Below are 8,428 nucleotides of genomic sequence, written 5' to 3' on the forward strand. Positions count from 1 at the left end.
TATATGAAGAGTGACTACATCAGTCACATCCATTTAAGAAATAAATTACCTCATGTCATTCTGGTAACCGAATGTTTACGAACCGTCACATTTCACCAAAACCAGTAACAGTTTCGATCTAAAGGGAAAAGTATGACACCGAAATGATGATTGGTTTTCCATGTGCTGCAGGTATATAGTGTTCAAATGGCTGCCGGGCTACATGAGCACATTTAATCCTTCTAGCAGGCAGATTGATGAGGTCACCTTTGTTGCTTTGCTGGAAGTGGTGAAATGTTTCAAGTTGACTTTTAAAAACTGCAGCCCTGCAGAAACTAAAATAAAACCACATCTGACGCACGCATTTGAAACTGTGAAAGATTCAAATTCTAGTTTCAAGACTAGCAACCAGTGCATAATGCCACTCCACCCTATTCCAAAGCATGACTTTACCCTTTGGGTGTAAGCCACCCACCTGAAGCTTTTATTTCCCTTGGGGAGTTTACTTTCTCAAATTAACTTAAGTGCAACTTAACCTTTAGCTCTGAGCCTAACTGGATGATTTTGGAAAATGCTAAATGTTTTGGAAAGGGCAGAGTGTAAGTGTGGCGAGGGACTGGCATAGATGTGTGAGGCAGGTGATGATCTGTGATCCTCAGCCACAAGAGAAAATCCCCACCGGAATCTTCTGAAGAGGGGAAGGATGAGTCTGAGCTTTTGGATTTCTCTCTCTGTTAGTATTAGACTGCCCTGCCTTCTGTAGATGGCAGGTGCAAACAGGACTTACACCTAGAGCAGTTCACCCCTGAAGAACGAGAGAACATCAAATCAAATTCAAACTTGGACTTTTAAAAAATACAGTTTTCATGAAGAAAGAAGCACAGGACTTCATGTTTTGTAATAGTTCTCTGTTTTCCCGTAACTTTGTCTCCCTTGGATATTATCTGGTGTGATTCAACACATAAATTTGTAAGTAATTGTCAGACAATAGAATTTTCCTGCCCACCCACACACAGACACAAGGGACAAAGCGCCGCAGCACATTAAAAACACGAGAAGCTCATGCACGCCAAGAGAAACGGGGTCGATATGCCATCACTGACAAAGTGGATGTAAGTTTCATGCTTTCTGTGGCACAGTTGGTCCAAATGTAAAACTCTTCAATACAATAGGACAGTCAAGTTGATCAAACCCTTGACTCTCCTGATGCAGGTATGCCAAGCTTGACTGAGTGCGACATCAGGAATAACCTGAGTGAGAAACATCCTCATGTTTACCATGTGTCCATCTGCGTTTTTTTTTTCATGATCATCTTTGAGCATCACTATCATAGTTTCAATAGTAACTGCTTCAATCCATGTCTCCTTTGTACCCACATTTGGACATCAAGTTCATGTTCCAGTTGTGATTAAACGTGGTTGAAAACAAATGTGCACAAAGACACTGATAACACTGGTAAACTAGTAACCGAGAGGAAAAAAACTCACGGCACGAGAAACATAATGAGAAAAACGAAGACCGAAAGCTTAGGAAACAGGTAATGACAAAAGAAAGGGCATTGCTATAAATACACAGGAAAGTGATATGAAATAAGACACATCTGGAACAGTGGGCGGGTAAGATAAGTCAGATAAAAGTCATTAAACTGTTAGCAGTCGGACGTACCGCCCACGGGACATTGGATGGTTTAGGGGACTAATAGGACTGCTAAGGGGTTAAACACATGGGAAGGTAATCACAAAGCAAGGGAAAGGAAAGTTAAATTAAGACATGAAAGAACGCTGACTTAAGTGAAAACAGGACCGAAAGGCAAATAATACTGAGATTTGGAGGCCACGCTAACAAGGAGCCTGTGAGGACAAAAAGACATTAGGACACACAAAAAGGGAAATGAAACCTGTAAGAACAGTGAAAGAAAAAATAAACAACATAGAAAAAACCCAAGAAATGAGAGAATTTAAAAAAAAGATCACTAGACCAGAGATGTCTTGATGCATGCTCAATCATTCAGGAAAGTAAATCTCCAAAAGTTGATTCTGTTCATAACGTTTTCATTGGGAAAAACGTTTCGTCACTCTGATAGGTTTGTAGCATAAACCTATTCGCTGGAACGTTAAGGACAATCTGCTACGCAGCAAAAAGCAAGACTCAAGGCACCAAAGTTCTCTGGTTTACTCATGCATGAGGGAGACCTGGCTGGAGCCAAGTGTCGTTCCACCACTTGACCTCTGTCAGACTCTCAGCCAGGTTTCCCCACAGCACTCCTTTTATTGTGGTTACATGAATATGCATAGGGTCATTAACATATAGCATCTTACATAGGTATACATGTAACAAAGAATACTGTGTGTGTGTGTGTGTGTGTGTGTGTGGTGTGTGTGTGTGTGGTGTGTGTGTGTGTGTGTGTTACTGCTGATCAAAGGGTCATATAACATGAAGGCAAACATCCTTGGTCAGGAAGAGGGTAGACCCCCCCCCGGTGAGGAAGTCCAGCAGTTCATCTAAACAGAAAAGCACTTAGACTAGAACAGACGTAGCTACGTTAATCCTACCATAAAACAATTAAGACAAGATGCGACCTCTTCCCGTGCTCCCAGGATGTAGGTGTGCATTCTAGTGTGGAATACATACCAAGCCTCTGTAGCCTGTTAAAGATCACACAACCTATCACTACACAATTGATTATACACCTCTAAGCATATATGGTTAAATGTTTCCTAATACAAATGACAATAATAAAATCTAAACCCAACACACTCATCCAAGTGACTTCTTCAGTCTCAGCTGACTGCAGGTTTCCCCAATCTTGGAAACAGTACATTTGCATAATGACTGAAACCAGCCCACTGAGGGAACATCATAACTGCATAATTAAGATTAAGGAACTGACCTCCCAGCCCATTGTTCCTTCGGTGGGCTGGTTTCAGTCATGCAAATGTACTGGTTATAAGATTTGGGGTCAGCACCTCAGGTCAGTCAGGTCCCACACCTACACAGTTGGCATGAAGCACCCAGAAATTTAAGTTTTAGAGCTCTAATGTGAAGTCATATGAGAAATGATAATATATTACATTAAAAATAGTAATAACACTGCTGTTTAAGGTTTATATGTCATCATAATATATCTCTGTACCGGGTGGCGCTCATAGGGATCATTTTGTGTGGATAAAGTGTAACATAACATCATAAGGATCACCTTTTTTTCCTTCTGAGACTTGAACATTTTTTCCATCAAGCCTTCCATCAAGTAAGCAAATGATATTCACATAAGGCTCACAGTAGCTGCACTTTGTGTCAGTGAGCAGATGTTAAGATCATAATACACTGAAATCTGTACAAGTAAACACCGTAAATGTTTTACCTTCTGATCACTGATATGCTTTCAATATGAAAAAAAAATCACCAAATCTTCCACTCGCAGCTTCTTTTTAAGCATTACTTCATTGTGGTTTTAAAATGAGGTATTGTTTTCATGCTCTTCTTCATCCTCCTACTCCTCTGCTCTGACTCTCTAAAAGAATATAAAACAACAAGCATATGTCTGCTTATTGATACCATTTGCACAAAGCACTGCTTTCAATTATGGCTTTTAAAAAGGTCACACAAAGCCAGTGAAAGCTAATTGGTCTTACGGCATGTTTGTTCAGACGAGGAGCTCGTTTCCAGAATTATGCATTCATTTCAGAGAACAATCATTGCCTGAGGTTGATCACTGAATCTATCAACTTCAACCAGAGAACTTCAGAGAAAGTTCATTCAATAAAAGATAAGGTTGGATGTGTCTTTTCTGACAGTAGTCAACAATTTAAAGGCCACAATGCTGATTTTTTTTTCTCTTTTAATCAGCACTATTCACATGTAGCGAGAAATTAGGTAAACCTTTTAAAATCCCAAGATCATGATTTATTGGTAGGAAAATAATTAAGTGTATTCATGACTAAACTTGTGTGAGGGATCATCTCACACTCTCAAAAGAGCTTCAAAAAAAACTTTCAAAACACTCTCCGTAACTGGAGTTTGAATTTTCTCATTGAAGAACCTCAGTCTCTCAGAACGGCTGGACCTCCTACATCATCTCTCTGTACACAGGAGCTCTGCGGGCCAGTGTGGTGACCCTTGACCGCACAGCGACGCACAACACCAACCACATCATCAGGTTCATGGATTATATGATTCCCCTGGGACTGGTATGCAGCAATGACGAGTCAGCACACAGAGTAGGTGGAACTGCTCTCAGTTTAGTGCTGAGACAACAATCTGTGTCTCAGCTTCAACAACAATAAAGAGAATTCAGAAAAATATGCCGTACTCGTCACTAATGACACTGCTGTGGTGATTGTTTCTCGGTATGCACATAATTAAGAACTAAGAACCTCACATGGACAAACAACACCTCATTATCCAAGAAAGCTGAATCACTAACAGACCAATCAGCATGCATTAGCAGAAAGAAATTGGCTTCACTGTTAAAAAAAAAAGACAAACAAACCTAAAGGACTTAATCAGTATCAGGTTTTAATGTGGACAAGAATTGCAGGACTGAGCTTACAAACTAGAGGCCTTTTATTTAGACAGTAATATGTGCAAAACCCTGCAAGAGATCAGGAGGGTAACAAACAGAGGAATAATTCCCCTAGATCTTCTCTGATTATCCATCCATCCATCCATCCATCCATCTTCATCCGCTTTATCCGGGGCCGGGTCGCGGGGGCAGCAGCCTAAGCAAAGAGGCCCAGACCTCCCTCTCCCCAGCCACCTCCTCCAGCTTATCCGGGGGAATACCAAGGCGTTCCCAGGCCAGCCGAGAGATATAATCTCTCCAGCGTGTCCTGGGTCTGCCCCGGGGCCTCCTCCCGGTGGGACATGCCTGGAACACCTCACCCAGGAGGCGCCCAGGGGGCATCCTTGTCAGATGCCCGAACCACCTCAGCTGGTCCCTATTGCCAGTCTTGGCAGCCGGGGGTCAGTCCGCCAGGGCCTCCGCTCCTGGCCGCCACCGGCACACAATGCACCCGACCCCTATGGCGCCTCCTGCGGGTGGTGGGCCTGCGGGAGGATGGGCCCATGTCTCCTCTTCGGGCTGTGCCCGGCCGGGCCCCATGGACTAAGGCCCGGCCACCAGACGCTCGCCCTCGGGCACCCTCCCCGGGCCTGGCTCCAGGGCGGGGCCCCGGTAACCCTATCCCGGGCAGGGTAAACTGTTCCCTCGGTATCCTTTTCATAAGGGTCTTTGAATCGCTCTTTGTCTGGTCCCTCACCCAGGGCCAATTTGCCATGGGAGACCCTACCAGGGGGCAAAAGCCCCCAGACAACATAGCCCCTGGGATCCCTGGGACACACAAACCCCTCCACCACGATAAGGTAGCGATTCAAGGAGGAGCTCTGATTACTCAAGTTTCCTTTTTTGGTGTCATCTTCCTGCTGTGATGATGATCAATGTGAACTTTTACTTATGACAATTTCTTCCTGCAACTTCTGAAAACATGCCCTGTGCTGCCTGTGTTTACATGAGCTAACCATGAAGTGGCAGCACTCATGTTGTGGCAGCACTCATGTTGTGACATCACGAATCCTGTTGTCATGGATCTGCTGACAACATAAAGTCACCGATAACACTGTGGGACTGCTGTATCTACTAATATCAAAACCTCACACACTCCATTAAACTTCATACTGCCAATGTTACCCACACGCACACACACACACACACACAGGCAGACGGGGCGATCCTTCTATCTCCACAAAGTAAAACTGTATCAAAAAATACATTACCCATAATGCTACCTTCTTACAAGCTCTGCCTGTAACATTACCAGTTCTCCTGTAGTATTTGTTTAGCCTGTTCTCATCCCCAGGGCATCAATTATTTCAGTTCTGTAAAACAAAGGGGACACTGGGGGACGATGAGGTTCTTTATTTTTAGAATCTTAACCAAGTAGTTCTTCATAACTGAGCCTAACCTGGTAGTTTCATGTTCCTAAAACTTACCAAGAAGTGAAAAACAAACCAATCTAAAGGGAAAACATGGTCATAATATGGTGCAAATATGAGCTCCTGTGATTTGGGTGACCATCACCTCCTCTCCATTATTCTAATCTGGATTACGTAGCGCTCACCAAGACACCAACAGCAAAGAAAACTTTGTACCTCATGGGTGGATGCAGGAGGTGTCTGACAAAACACCATTGTACTGAAATGATGAGACTCCACTGTTTTTTGTTTTTTGGGGGTTTTTTTGCTTTTGAGAAGTATATAAGTTTTAGGACTCAGAAATAGCTTATTATCAAAAACAGTTTCATCATAAAGATAATTAACCTAAAAAATGTGATTACATCTCTGTTAAAGTGCTTAATTATGATACAAATATGATAATTATCTGGCAACACTGATTGGAACCATGTCAGCCTGTTTCTACTGAGCCTTCTTGGCCACACCTAAGTTCATAAACCGTGCGTTCAGCCTCTTTCTCCTCGTCTCTGCTCGGTCGCAGCAGGCTTGTTTCACCGGAGTGACGTGGGTCTGGGTGACTGAAACGTCCACCTGTTTCACTGCATTTCTACGCTCTTATTTTTCTGTTTTGTCCAGCAAGATTAAACAACAATAAGATTTGAATTATTGCTTTCACACTATAAGATATAGCTACCGAGAGAACCACACCGAGCTCTCTCAGTTTCATTTCGCTTTCAAACACTTTTCTGGGCAAACAGCTGAATAAATGGAATCGTTAATTCTTTAACAGCAGTTTTGGGAAACATGGAGCTAATGTTGTCAAAATCCTACTTAATTATGTTCCCTGCTATTACTGATCGAGGCCTCTCTGTGAAGCTGTACAGCTTTATTTTCCCCTGTACTTTCTACACATTCTCACTCTGAATGACAGCGAGCTGTCTGCGAGGAGCTTCATTCAGCAGCGTTCACTTTTTCCATCCGTTTTCACACTCGCATGGAAACTGGAGACACGTGACTCTGAAACTAAGCATTGCAGCCTGCTTCTCATTACTCTAACTGGTGATTTAGTAAGTCTATGGCAGCTGAGTACATATAAACCCATGCTGGGCTCGAGCTGAATATAAACGCCAGCTCTTCTGCTAATAGGTATTTGGCTTTAGCAGGGGCTCTCCAGCAGTTTCCGTCGTCTGGCAGTGACTGAGGCTCTGACGAATAGGAGAGATAATCTGTCCTGAAGTAATGTCATAAACACACAGTTCAGCGTGTACAGATGCATCTGTCCTTTGTCCTGTTTAAAAGGCAGCAGGAGAGTGAGGTGGACGTTAGAGGGTTAGTTATTTTCACTCAAATAGAATACTACAGGGAAATTAGCAGTAACACATCATCACCATTTTTGAACTCCTGTATTAAAAATAAGAATCATTTGTGTTTAAGAGGACCTACTCTGCTCATTTCAAACTCCATTTTTTAATTATTGAAATCTACTAGAGTAGCTTTGAATGACTCACAGTTCAAAATAATCCTTATCTTCTACTGGCCCTCACTTCTGAAACAAGCAGTTATAGCACCATATGGCTGCCCTCATGTCAAACAGAAGGTTTCACAGTCTCTATGATATCAGACAAAACCAAGGATGATAAAAAAGTACAGTGTTTAAAGCAGGAAGATTTTGGCTCACATGGATTACTTGTACGTCTGCAGATCTTTGATGCTTTGCCCACATGTGACATTGGAACAGGACATACATTGCTATGAAAAATGATGTGCTCACTTCCTGATTTCTTAGTTTTGTGTATATTTGTCACATGTACATGTTTCAGATCATTGAACGAAGTTTAATAATATTTAAAGATATCCTGAGTAATTACAAAATACAGTTTTTAAACGATGATTTTACTTATTGAGGGAGAAAAGCTGGCCAATCTGACCAGGCCAAGTTTGAAAAAGTAATTGCCCCTCTTGTTAAATCATGAATTAACAGTGATTGCCCACATTTTTTGGAAAGCTGAAACTATTTCATTGCCGCACCTGGGCCTAATTACCAGGGCCATGCAGAGAGGTTTAAAGGGGCGGGTGCTCAAAGTTAAAAAGGGGCACATTGAAGCATGTTGAATAACAACAACACACATTCATCAAGAATCTAATATGGGAAGGGCAGGGCTGTGTTGATCTGAGACTGTAGACATTAAAAAGTCCATAGGAGAGATGGTAGCTGATTAAACAAATGTCATGAGATAATAACAAAATGCAAAGATTGGTGACAGTGCTTGGAACCATAAGGCAACAAAAAACTGTGAGAAATAATTTAGGCTCTGCCTGTGAATCACTCTTTGCTTCTCTTATACCTTCCATCCCATCATTTCATATATCACTCTCCACTTGCTGTCTATCTGAGAACAAGGCACAACTTGCTATTGCAATAAACTATAATCTAATTATCCACACCTAACAACTCTTGCACTTAATCTATAATAAAATGATGACAGAAAAATGTTATAGC

Source organism: Haplochromis burtoni, unplaced genomic scaffold (genome assembly GCF_018398535.1).
Source record: "Haplochromis burtoni strain Fernald_Lab_line unplaced genomic scaffold, NCSU_Asbu1 Contig_203, whole genome shotgun sequence".
Classification (NCBI taxonomy): domain Eukaryota; kingdom Metazoa; phylum Chordata; class Actinopteri; order Cichliformes; family Cichlidae; genus Haplochromis; species Haplochromis burtoni.